This window comes from Mesocricetus auratus, unplaced genomic scaffold (genome assembly GCF_017639785.1).
Source record: "Mesocricetus auratus isolate SY011 unplaced genomic scaffold, BCM_Maur_2.0 Super-Scaffold_100024, whole genome shotgun sequence".
In the NCBI taxonomy this organism is placed as follows: domain Eukaryota; kingdom Metazoa; phylum Chordata; class Mammalia; order Rodentia; family Cricetidae; genus Mesocricetus; species Mesocricetus auratus.
In genome coordinates, this window is record NW_024429205.1 from 27331998 (window position 1) to 27345591 (window position 13594).

At 36.5% G+C, this 13594-nt stretch overlaps 1 long non-coding RNA gene across 3 annotated transcripts in view; it reads right to left on the bottom strand.

Moving 5' to 3' along the window:
* LOC121133866 overlaps positions 1–13594 on the bottom strand; it is a 68919-nt gene that overhangs the window by 16990 nt on the left and 38335 nt on the right. For 2 of the 3 annotated variants that reach the window (XR_005870883.1, XR_005870884.1), the window contains exon 4: positions 5196–5342. The exons of the other annotated variant lie outside the window; for it this stretch is intronic. This is a non-coding gene — a long non-coding RNA (uncharacterized LOC121133866). The remainder of the gene's footprint in view (positions 1–5195; positions 5343–13594) is intronic. 3 annotated transcript variants of the gene reach the window in all.

Consider the following 13594-nt stretch of genomic DNA (forward strand, 5'->3'; position numbering starts at 1 on the left):
AACAACACAAATTGCAGAAAACCTACAAACTCGTGGAAATTGAATAATGCACAACTTCACCATTCCTGGGTCAAAGAAGAAATAAAAACAGAAATTAAAAACTTCCTAGAATTCAATGAGAATGAAGACACAACATACTCAAACCTATGGGACACTTTGAAAGCAGTGCTATGGGGGAAGTTCATAGCACTAAGTGCCCACTTGAAGAAACTGGAGAATACTTATACTAGAGAATTAACAGCACAGCTGAAAGCTCTAGGACACAAAGTAGCAAACTCCCCCAGGAGGAGTAGATGCCAGGAAATAATCAAATTGAGGGCTGAAATCAATAAAGTAGAAAGTAGGAAAACAATACAAAGAATCAATGCAACAAAGAGTTGGTTCTTTGAGAATATCAACAAGATAGACAAACTTTTATCCAAACCTACCAAACAGCAGACAGTGAACATGCAAATTAACAAAATCAGAAATGAAAAGGGGGACATAACAACGGACTCTGAGGAAATTCAGAGAATCATCATGTCATACTTTGAAAACCTCTACTCCACAAAATTCGAAAATTTAAAAGAAATGGACGACTTCCTGGATAGCTATTACTTTCCAAAATTAAATCAAGAACAGATAAGCAATTTAAATAGACCTATAACCCCTATGGAAATAGAAGCAAAAGTCTCCCAACCTAAATAAGCCCAGGTCCAGGTGGCCTCAGTGCCGAAATCTACCAGAAATTCAAAGAACAGATTATACCAATTCTTCTCAAAGTATTCCATGCAATAGAAGCAGAAGGGTCTTTGCCAAACTCTTTTTATAAGGCTTCAATAACCTTGATCCCCAAGCCACACAAATACACAACTAAGAAAGAGAACTTCAGACCAATATCCATCATGAACATTGATGCAAAAATACTCAATAAAATACTGGCAAACCAGATCTAAGAACACATCAAACAATCATTCACAATGATCAAGTAGGTTTCATCCCAGGGATGCAGGGATGGTTCAACATACGAAAATCCATCAATGTAATCCACCATATAAACAAGCTGAAAAACGAAAATCACATGATCATCTCACTAGCTGCTGAAAAAGCCTTTGACAAAATCCAACACCCCTTCATGATAAAGGTTTTGGAGAGATCTGGGATAACAGGAACATACTTAAACATAATAAAAGCTATATAGAGTAAACCAACAGCCAAATCAAAATAAATGGACAGAAACTCAATGCAAATCCTCTAAAATCAGGAACAAGACAAGGCTGTCCACTCTCTCCATACCTTTTCAACATGGTACTTGAAGTTCTACCCATTGCCATAGGACAACAAAAGGGGAACAAGGGGATACAAAATGGGAAGGAAGAGGTCAAACTTTCACTGTTTGCAGATGATATGATAGTTTACATAAATGACCCAAAGAACTTTGCCAGGGAAGCCTTACAGCTGATTAACACCTTCAGCAAAGTGGCAGGCTACAAGATCAACTCAAGAAAATCAGTAGCCCTAGTATATACAGATGATAAAAGGGCTCAGAAAGAAATCAGAGAAACATCACCCTTTACAATTGCCACAAACAACATAAAATATCTGGGGTTACCAAACAAGTGAAAGACCTGTAAAACAAGAACTTTGACTCTTTATAGAAAGAAATTAAAGATGTCCTCAGAAAATGGAAAGATCTCCCATGCTCTTGGATAAGTAGGATCAATGTAGTAAAAATGGTAATCCTGCCAAAAGCAATCTACAGATTCAATGCAATCCCCATTAAAATCCCAGCACAATTCTTCACAGACCTTGAAAGAACAATAATCAATTTTGTATGGAAAAACAAAAGACCCAGGATAGCCAAAACAGCCCTGTTCCACAAGGCAACATCCGGAGGCATCACCATCCCTGACTTCAAGCTCTATTATAGAGCTATAGTCCTGAAGATTGCTTGGTATTGGCACAAAAATAGACAGGTAGACCAATGGAATCGAATTGAAAACCCTGATATTAACCCACACACTTATGAACATCTGATCTTTGACAAAGAAGCTAAAAATATACAATGGAATAAAGAAAGAATCTTCAACAAAAGATGGTGCTGGCATAGCTGGAGGCTGGCATGTAGAAGAATGTGGATCGATCCATGTTTATCGCCATGCACAAAACTTAAGTCCAAATGGATCAAAGACCTCAACATAAATCCAGCCACACTGAACCTCTTAGAAGAGAAAGTGGGTGGTACCCTTGAACGAATTGGTACAGGAGAGAGCTTCCTGTACATAACACCAGTAGCACAGACAGTGAGATCAACAATTAATAAATGGGACCTCCTGAATCTAAGAAGCATTTGTAAGGCAAAGGACATAGTCAGCAAGACAAAAAGACAGCCCACAGAATGGGAAACAATATTCACTAACCCCACATCTGACAGAGGGTTGACCTCCAAAATTTACAAAGAACTCAAGAAGCAAGTCTCCAAAACACCAAAGGATCCAATTTAAAAGTGTGCTACAGAACTAAATAGAGAATTTTCAATAGAGGAGTCTAAAATGGCTGAGAGGCACTTGAGAAAGTGCTCAACATCCTTAGCCATCCGGGAAATTCAAATCAAAACAACTCTGAGATACCATCTCACTCCTGTCAGAATGGCTAAAATCAAAAACACCAATGACAATTTATGCTGGAGAGGATGTGGTGAAAGGGGAACACTCCACCATTGCTGGTGGGAGTGCCAAGTTGTTCAGCCACTTTGGAAATCAATATGGAGATTCCTCAGAAAAATGAGAATAAACCTACCACAAGACCCAGCAACTCCACTCTTAGGCATATATCCAAAAGATGCCCATTCATACAACAAGAATGTCTGCTCCACTATGTTCATAGCAGCATTATTTGAAATAGCCAGAACTTGGAAGCAACCTAGATGCCCCTCAACCGAACAGTGGATAGAGAAAAGGTGGTATATCTACACAATGGAGTACTATTCAGCAGAAAAAAACAATGGAATCTTGAGATTTGCTGGCAAATGGATAACATTAGAAGAAACCATCCTGAGCGAGGTAAAGCAGTCACAAAAAGAGAAACATGGCATGTACTCTCTCATATATGGATTTTAGACATATATCTGGGGAGTGCCAGCCTACAATCCCATGGCCAGAGAGTCTGTGAAACAGAACCTTCATTCAGTGACTGATGGAAGCAGACGCAGACTCCCTTGGTTAAGTACTGAGCTGAACTCAAGAAAGCCAGTAACAGAGAGGGAGGACTGATGACCAAAGGGATTAAGACTGGGCTGGTTTAACCCCCAGAAACAGCTCACCTGACAAGATCCCCTAACTGGGGGTGTCAGTGAGGAGGCCTAGGTAATCTATGGAGCCTTGGGCAGAAGATCAGTATTCATCCGGAGTACACACTTGGACTTTGGACTCCCATAGAACAATGTGAGATGCACTCTCACCCTGAACTCTTGTGGGAGGGTCTGGGCCCTACCCTGGATGAAATGACAGACTGTGGACACCTCCATGGAGGGCCTCACCCTCCCTGGGGAAATGAGGGGATATTGGGGGGGTTGGGGGGAGGGCACAGGAGGAGGGGAGGCAAATGGAACTGACTTGTGAAACAACGTTGTTTCTAATCTAAATTTAAACTTAAAAATAAATAATAAAAAATAAAAAATGATATTCTAAAAAAAAGAAAAAAGTTTTCTATGTATGTATTTGTTAGTCGTTTTCTTTCTTATTAATTATTTTTATTTAAATTATAAACAATCTTATTTTACATACCAATCCCAGTTCCCTCTCTATCCTGTCCTCCCACTTCCTCCACCATCTGCCCATCCCCATCTCCATCCACTCCTCAGAGAGGGTGAGACCTCCCATGAGGGATCATCAAAATCTGTCACATCATTTGGGGCAGGGCCAAGGCTCTCCCCCCTGTATCTGGACTGAGAGAGTATCCCTTCATAGGGAATGGGCTCCAAGAAAACAGTTCATAAACTACGGATAAATACAGGTTCCAACATGTTAGTCATATGCATTGACTGTCTTCTCTGATATACTATAAGTTCTAAGGAAGCAACGTAATTCATTTAGCTGACAATTACATATCTAGTACATAGGTTCTTAACAGATGATATTACTGCTTGGTTTTCAATACCCACACACTTATTTATAACATACTGGTAACTGGTATGGGAAAGCTTGGTATTGTGGATAATTGCATGTTAATTCCCCATGTCATGCAATACTACACAACACAATGTTATTTGACTTGTGTTGTTAAAGAAAACTACTTAAAGGCTAATGTAAATCTATAGCTAAGAACGTGGGCCTAATGATAGCACTGAAACTGGTAATCTCATTCCATGCCAATCAACAGAGTGAATTATTACTATTACACCTGCAATTTGCCATGAAAATGCAAATAGTAGAACGATTTTGATAGCAAAGCTACAAAGTGTATGCCCAAATTAAATTCTTTGGTTCTTCTCAAAGTTTTCCTTCCCCACTGTATGTTTAATAAAATCACTCAGGCCAAAAAAATCATTCATTATCCAGAAAGTTTCAAAAGAGCTTTCTTTGTGTGGAACAAGGAAAAAAATTAATTAAATGATGATGATGATGTAAATTCTGCCTGAGGTGCTGTTTTCTCTTTGCTATAAGATATTTACAAGAAGATTAAAGATTACTTTTGGGATTTTCAGTGAAGAAAATGCAGAAGCCGTGTCAGCTTTTGCCACTGAAGCCACTATAATTGGAAAACATAACTAATGAGAACCATGCCTATACTTTGATTCAGTGTTGTTTGCAGATTATTGATGCAGCCCTGTCTAGTACAAGTAGGTGCAAGTGCTGTATTGTACTATCTTCGAGTGTGATTTCATCAATGACTGGATTCTTAAGAAGTCATGTCAGGCCAGGTGGTCAGTCCATGCCTTTAATCCCAGCACTCTTGAGGTAGAGGAAGGGAGGATCTCTGAGTTCAAGGCCAGCCTGATCTTCCTAGAGAGTTCCAGAACAGCCAGGGTTACACAGAGAAACCTTATCTATCAACCTCCCAAGCCCAGGCAAAAGTCAGGTCAACATGGATGGGTGCCTGCAAAACAGGCTTTGTACCAAAACACAAAATAAAGATGATTGGTTTTGTTTCTGTTTATTTTTATTTTGTATTCATGAATACTTTCCTGCATGCATGTATGTATAGCATGTGGGTACCTTGTGTCCACAAGGACTAGAAAAGGGCGTCAGATCTTCTGGACCTGGAGTTACAGACATGAGCCACCATGAGGATAATAGGACCAGATCCTGGATCCTCTGCAAGAAAAGCAAGTGCCTTTATCTGCTTATAAGAGGCCTTACCATCTGCAAGAAAAACAAGCCCCAAGAAGATTGTTTTATCATTAGTGAATTTAGCATAGAAAACCTCTGATGACTTTAACTGATTACAAATGAACACTGCTCAATATAAATACAAAAAAAAAAACAGTACCAGAATACTACTACTCATTTGCTTTAGAGAGGCCTGCTCCAAAATTACATTTTAAATTAAATTAAATTTAAATTTAAACCCACTATCATCCATGGGCAAAGAGACAGGACAATCACATTTCTATAAATCTAATCACAAAAGAAAGCATAGAGCACAGGATAGAGACATAGACTAGCACTTATAGAAAGGATGCTTCAGAATCACAGAGTCCATTAAAACTCAAAGCACAGCGTAAACTGTGCAAAGTCTTGTATTCCAGCTTAGGGGGCATTGGCACAGAGTTTCACTAATTTTCACGGATACTTTGGAATGATAACTAAAAGTGAGCATAAAAGATCCAGCATTTCAGGACACACATGGACAATAACGTAGTAGTAAGATTTGAGTTTCCCTCTACTGAGATACAACCAGGAATAAAATACTTTAGCTCAGGAAACATAGACAAGGCATGAAACTGTGTAGAAACTACTGAGTATTTTTTTAGGCAGTAGCTTAGGCATTATAAAACTCTGGTCTCTTTAGGAACCTACTGCTTTAAATGCTCAGATGGGAAATGCAGCAGTATGATGCCATTATATATAATGTGTCGTGTAGACATGATTATGCACATACAGATTTTCAAATGGCAGATTTTAAATAAAATTGGATAAGGTTATATGTTTTTGTAAATGGTTTTAAATTACCTATAATTCTATAAGATAATTCTTTGATTTAGCTTTCTTTTCCTTCAAATATTACCTTACTTTCACATTTAAAGAAGAAATAAAGATTTTTAAACTATCTGCAACCATACAGATGAAGTTCCAAATGCAGAAAGTATTTATGTTACACATACTCACTCTAATTTCTTTTTCCCCACTATAATTTCTAATAGAGGGAAATTCAGCAATTGTTAAGACAATATAACAAAGCTGATTTAATCTTAGCAGTGTTTTGTTAATTCTATTTCAGGTCACATCTCTGTATTTCATTAACATTCCAGTAATACTGATGAATTTGTATGTAATAAATACTACTCTGAGGTTTTGAATTATGATTATGGTGCATTCTCATGCATCTCTTATTTACAAAACTGTATAATGGTGTTAAAATTGGAACACCACTGGTTAATAACTGGTCTGAAGTCATTTACTGGATGAATGTATTTGGGAGTAGATTCAAAACTATTTTCTAATCAATCAAAGCTACATCTGCAATATGAAATGAAGAATGAAAATAGTTTTCTAAACAATTAAACAAAATTTAACACAGGGTATGGTTTTTGATTGCTTATTTATTTTGTTCGGCTGTCATTGTTCAGTTAGCTATGTTTATGCTAAAATTACTTCAACCTGAATTTCACCAAAGGTATTAATCACCATTCATCCCTCTGCATAAAATATGCATTCTCTGTATTCACACTCAATTATACTTCCTTGAAGAATAGGACAAGCTACAGATATAACCCTAAAAGTTTTTCTGGTGGGGTAGAGAATGTATGAGGATGTGTGGCTAATGTGTTTGTGTTCACCAATGTGAGGTTTGTACATGTGTCCAGGGGTCAGATACTAATATCAGATGTCTTCCTTTCTTGCTCTCCACTTTTATTTCTTGAGATAACATTCTTCACATAACTTGAAGTCACCAGTTAGGAAAAACAATTTGGCCAGTGAGCTCTTGGCCTCTACCTCCAAAGCATAAGAAACCCATTGCAGCTGAATTTTTTTTAACTAGGGATATGCATTCAGGACTTCATGCTGGAACAACAAGGATTATACCTAGAGAGATATTCCCCACCACAACTCCAGTATTTGGTGAAATCTATTATGCATAATTTATATTTCAATGTCAAGGAAAAATGTACACAATATCGCATTATCTTAGCAAGTTCAATTCACAGGAAGTTATTGAAGCCCCATCACTAAAACACACACAGTTGTGGATGTTGTAACCAGAAAAAGCCTCAAAGCACTTGTCATTGAGTTCTAGAAATAAGTATTAAGACTTAAAGCCAAGTTGAGAACCAGTGGATACAACGAAAATCCAAGGCTGAGAAATTCACTTTCTTACTTATTTCTCCTCGATGAAATCCCACTTATGCTCTGCTTACGTCCTCAACACCATGCCTCTAGTCCAGACTGGAGAAACTGCAGCCCCCTCTAACTGTCAATAATCATATACTACCCCCCAGGCTGAAATTCTTACATTTCTATTAGACAATTGTTGCTCATTTCTTTTTACTTTCTATGATGCCCTATTTTGTTACATGTCACAACAAGTAACTAACATACAGAAAATCCCGAAAGATAAATGTGCAACTTAAGCAAGGGTAAAAATAACTGTCTTTGGGGTTTCCACCAATGTCAGACATCCAGAAGCTCTTGAGATTGTTGTGTTCATCTCCCCAGGGCTTACTATGCTGCTAACAACTGGGAAATTGTTTGTGCTTGCCTTCCTTAACCTTCGGCACTATCTAATTGTGGACCTCACAAACAATGTAGTTTGTTTTCTGTATTTGAAACGTATCTAAATAGAAACATAGAGGGCTTTTATTTGTTTGCTTTTATCTGTTTTCTCTCAATCTGCATTCAAAAGACTTGTTTGTTGATTTGAAGATATCTTCCTATCAGGGATTCTGGCATTTTTAGGATGAATAGTAAAGAATTTATTTATTCTAATGTCGATACACATTTGGGTATTTCTAGTTTGGGACTGTAATGAACAGTCATTCTATACTCTGATCCAATACCCCCAGTGTTTACATGCACTATGAGGAGCAGAATTGTTACAAGTCATAACTACAAGTATTTACCATCTTCCAAATGGTACCAACCTTTCTTGGGTAGCTTTTGTCCTTCCCTATCTCAACCATCAGTTCATGGGTGCTGTTTTTGATGCACATCTTTAGCAATATTTGATGCTTTCAAAATTAATATTATACACCAAACTCAATGATACTTTTAGGGATTTTTGTCTCATTTTGCTTTTTTCAGGCAGTTTTTATCTTATTAGCCTTTTGTTTGGATTAACACATAAGGTTCCTTTCCAATTTGCCATGTGTGGAGTGGGGCAGGAAGGAGGAAGGGGAGGGATTTGTGGTTATTTAATTTTTTCTTGTGTTTATTTGTTTTTATTAAGACCACCTTCTCTTTTTTTTACTTAAAAATATTTTTCATTTTACATATCAACCCCAGTTCCCATCCTAGTTACACAGGGGAGTGCCTAGGTCCTGTCCCAAATGGTGTGACAGACTTTGATAATCCCCTGTGGGAGGCCTCACCCTCCCTGAGGAGTGGATGGGGAGTGAGATGGGGAGATGGTGGGGGAATGGGAGAAAGGAGGGAGAGAAAACTGGGATTGATATGTAAAATAAGATTGTTCTTAATTTAAATCAAAATTAATTTAAGAATGTATTGTAAAATTTCTTTCAATTAAAAAGAAAAAAAGATTAAGAGTTTATACTAAGTTTCTGGTTGTGAAAAGACATTAAGTTTTGTGTAGCTGTTTTCACTTTATGTGTTTATAATTGCTTTCCAAATAAGTGCACATTTATCTCCTTCTCTTGTTATATTTAAGTGACAATGATAAAATGTATTCTTCTATATTTTTGCTATTAAGGATGTGTTCTTTGTTTCAATATTTAATATAATTCTAAGATTTCAGGAAAGACAAATATTATTACATAGTCTCATTTTCCTAGCTTGTGGATTTTAGAGTATAACCAAATATTGAGTTGTATCCAATGCTTCTTCTATATCTAGTGAAATAATCACATGACTTACACTCTTTGTTAGACTTGTGATAAGCTAAACAATTCACATGTCCTAAATCATCATTGGATCTTGAAGTAGTGTATAGTTGTGAACCATCATTGTCTTTGTTCTGTGCATAGTTTTGAATTCCTGGTGTTAGAACCCTAATGTCCATGCTCAAAACAGATCATGCTGAGGTTTGTCTACCTTGTAAAACTTCCTAGATTTTGCAACTCAGCTTAGGCTTTCTTCAAAATTTTAGACGAGAAATTCAAATCATTTCTTATGCAGGAAGCACTTATGTTAGACATGGACATTTTATTTCCTCCCTAAAAGATTTGGTTGATTTGCATGTAAATGTTTGGGACCTCTGCATGTGAAATGGAGACTGTTCATATATGTTGTTAAGATTTTTTTTAAATCTATAGTCATATTTACTTAAGTGTCAGGGTGACTTTGCTCCTTCTTGAATTATGTCCATTTATTCCAAATGTTAGTATTTATTACTGTTAAGTTTTCCATACTGTCATTATGTTTTCTTTGGTCTCTTTCTCCTGTCTCTGTCTCTATCTCTCTAGTTATGTGTGTGTGTGTGTGTGTCATACATATGTACATATGCCTATGTGTGTACATCTGTGTGTTTGTGTGTGTCATGTGCATATACTTAGTCCCATATATGTATGTCTTTGTATTTGTGTGTGTCATGTGTATGTACATATGTATATATGTATATGTATTTGAATGTGTGTGTCAAGTAGAGTACATGCACATATATATGTATGTATATATCTCTGTATTGGTTTGTGTGTGTCATGTGTATGCTCAAATGCTTATGTGTGCATGTCTGTGTATTTGTATGTGTGTATATAAACTGGAACTTAGAGCATCAAGCATGATAGTACTAAATTGCATTCCATCCATAACTGAAATATCTTTAATATTCCTAACAATCTCCCACTTTTCAAATCTGCATTATATGACTAAATTATGTGGAGCTTATAAACTCTTTTCCTTACAGCCCTTCCTTCCATTTACCATCAATATACCTTTTTTTGCTATCAGTTTCTTAATTCAGATTTAGATGCATGTAGTCCACACTTCAGGTATTTAATAATTTTTGTTTGGATTGAATATTGTATCTAATTCTTATTGTGAACTTTCCTTAATCCACGAGTTATTTACCAATGTTAGTCTACTTCCAAATATAATAGGATTCATATTTATCCTTTTTCATCCTTAGTTACACTATATTTTAGCCATAAAATATTTTCTATAGAATTTCTTTTTCATCTTTTGTGACATGAAGGGAATGGAGTAGCAAATCATCAATTTCTTTAAATGTCTACCTACACACATTTGAGTGACTGTGTATTTTGAGATAGTTGGGTAGAGGGTTCTGTATAAGTAAGTTATTTTGTCTGCTGTTCCGTTATCCACATGTTACTTTCAGAACAAATGTTAAAATCTGCTATCATAATTATGCACTTTTATATTTTTCTTGAATTATTTTAAAAAGTTATTAGTGACCTTAAAATTTAACTAACAAATTCATAATTAATTGAGACCACTTTTAATTATAAAGTTTCTCTGTTTACCTCTAGTAAAGATTTTTTAAACTATTTTTGCTTCAGTATCTATTTTGTCTGATAAAATCACATCAATATAACTATGTTTTTATAAATATATGTAGCATTTGGCTTTTCATTTTGACCTTCAGCCTTTCTGTTTTATATATTACAAATGTGCCTCCTCTGGGTACCATATAGTTTTGAATTTTGTAGTCTTCTTCCAGTTCAACCATCTCAGCCTTTTATAAAAAACATTAGGCCATGATACTTGTGTAATTACTAGTGTATTTGAGTTTATAACTTGCCAGCTTATTATGCCTTATCATTTTCTTTCTACATGTAATAACTTTTTTCAATTCATTTCTCTCTAATTCCTTACATGTAATTACCATAATGAATAAAGTTCAATTAGCAAATCACCACCAAGGGAGACAGTGCTATAGATGGAGACAGATATAAAGGGGTTAATTACATGGAGCTGACCTTATGCAATTAGAGAAACTGATTACATAGCTTCTGCAGGCTGTCATGTTCACATTTAATGCTAAAGGTGAAAATCTACAGAAAGGGAAATTGGGAAGCAAATATGGAGATATAGAAATCAAGAATAAGTTAAAGCATAATTAATGCCTTCAAGAACAGATTGAAGTCTGTGTCGGTTCTCTTTGTTTATAAGACTGATGGCATGAATGTTCAGGTGAAACAAGATTCTTTGTATGTGACTTAGGAGTCCCATGTGCTGAAGAATAATCTAAGCAAATGTGGCACACTGCAAGGCTCAGGCATTGACCCCAGTAAATAAAACAGGCCGCTCAGTCAGTGACAAAGAGAACTGTAAAAATGCTATAGCTTTACCCCCACAGAATTTATCTTATGCACTACCCTAACCCACATCTTGGGATGAATTCCAATGCTAACATGATAAATGTTAAAGCTACCACAATAAGTTTTGATGTCCCCATGTTTGTGTATTATAATAGTGGCTACCTTGGAGTAAGTATGTATACATCCTTTATTTCAAATGGTTACTCTTACTGAGGTGAAATGATAGCACAGAGAAGACCTCCTAAAAATAGAACTTTTTGGACCCTGGCAAGGATACCTATTTACATCTTTGGATAGTTATCCAAAGAATTCAAAAATTTGCAGAGCAGTTTACTATTTAAATGTTATCTACTATACTGTGTGTCTTCACCCTACTTCCATTAAATATTTGGGGTTTCAATTTCGGAGTTTAGATTATTTAAAATTAGGAGCTGAATATCTGTCTGCAGAAACTCTTCAGAGATTGTTTAATTTTCACTACTCCAAAAGGAAGTAAATACAGTCACAACCATAGTCGGATAAACCACCTCAAGTTGTGACACCTCACCGAGAATGTAAAGTTTTGAGGGTAATAACCAATCTCACTATAAAAATAAATAAAACAAAAGCTATCACAGAGAAATAGTAGATTTCATGCTATAACGTGTCTATATGTCACATATAAGGTTTCTCCTCAGAGTCTATCCTTCAGGTGGGGAGATGGAAAAGGGGCGAAAAATGGCTGCTTTTCTAGGAGACATGGGTTTGAGTGCTGGCACCCACTGAAAGCTGACAAACATGTGCAACTCCAGTTCCTCGAGGATTCAATGCCCTCTTCTGGCTTCCACAGACATCAGGGTTGCACATGGTGCTCAGGACACATGCAGGCAACATATTCATACACATGACATAAAGTAGTGAGTTAACAATAATAAGGAAGACCTACCACTTAAATTTATCCATTTCTCATTTCCCTTAGCATCACCTTGTTCCAGAAGTATAATTCTCAGAATTTTGAATACGGAAGGTTTCAGTAAAAGATGTGGACTTCCAAGGCACAGGCACTAAAAAACATACCTGGTGTATGTATTTAATGGGCATATTTTACTATCTCATTACTGGTACGTCAGTCAGAAGCATAGAGAAATAGGGTCTCGGGGTGGGAATGTGTTAAGGGAAAGTCCCATACATGATAAAGCTGAGAATGCGATTACTAACCCTAGAAAATAAATTCAAAACTGACAATGTCCTAAAATGTGAGCAAATTTTAGAATATTCTTCATATTCGGTAACATAAATTCAAGCCAATTCAATATGATCGATTAAAAAGGAGGGAAAGGAAGAGGAGGAGGAGGAGGAAGATGATGAGGGGGAAAGGAGGAGGAGGAAGAAGAAGAGGCTGAGAAGTAGGAACAGGAGGAGGAGGACAGTTGATATAGAGAGTTCTTTGGGTAAAATCGCTTACAAGGCTGACAGCCAGTGTTTAATGAACCCACATGGTAGAAGAGAATTGACTTCTGCAATTTATCTTTGGACCCCATGGATTCAAAATGGCTGGAATGCTTATACACACACACACACACACACACACACACACACAGAGAGAGAGAGAGAGAGAGAGAGAGAGAGAGAGAATTTAAATACAAGAAAGTAAAACTAGAAAAGCCAATTTAACACAATATGAATGCTTAAGGATATTTAAATGAATGAATAATATACCTAGGAAATGTGCCTGTTTGATAACCTGCCTTTACTAATCTCAGTTGCTGTTGTCTTCTCTGTCTCTGTCTCTCTGTCTGTCTCTCTCCTATCTCTGTCTCTGTCTCTCAGCTGTACAGTGTTCTTGCTGAAAGTGAACAGCCAAGATCTCATCAGTGCCATGATTATCATCTGACAGCTAAAGATGTCCTTAGCGCCTGTACTCAGAAAATAAAAGCCAGCAGGACATAAGATCAAGAGCTAAACAGAAACATTAGCATCTTTTAACAATACCAGATTATCATAGATGTTTCTCAGTCAGCT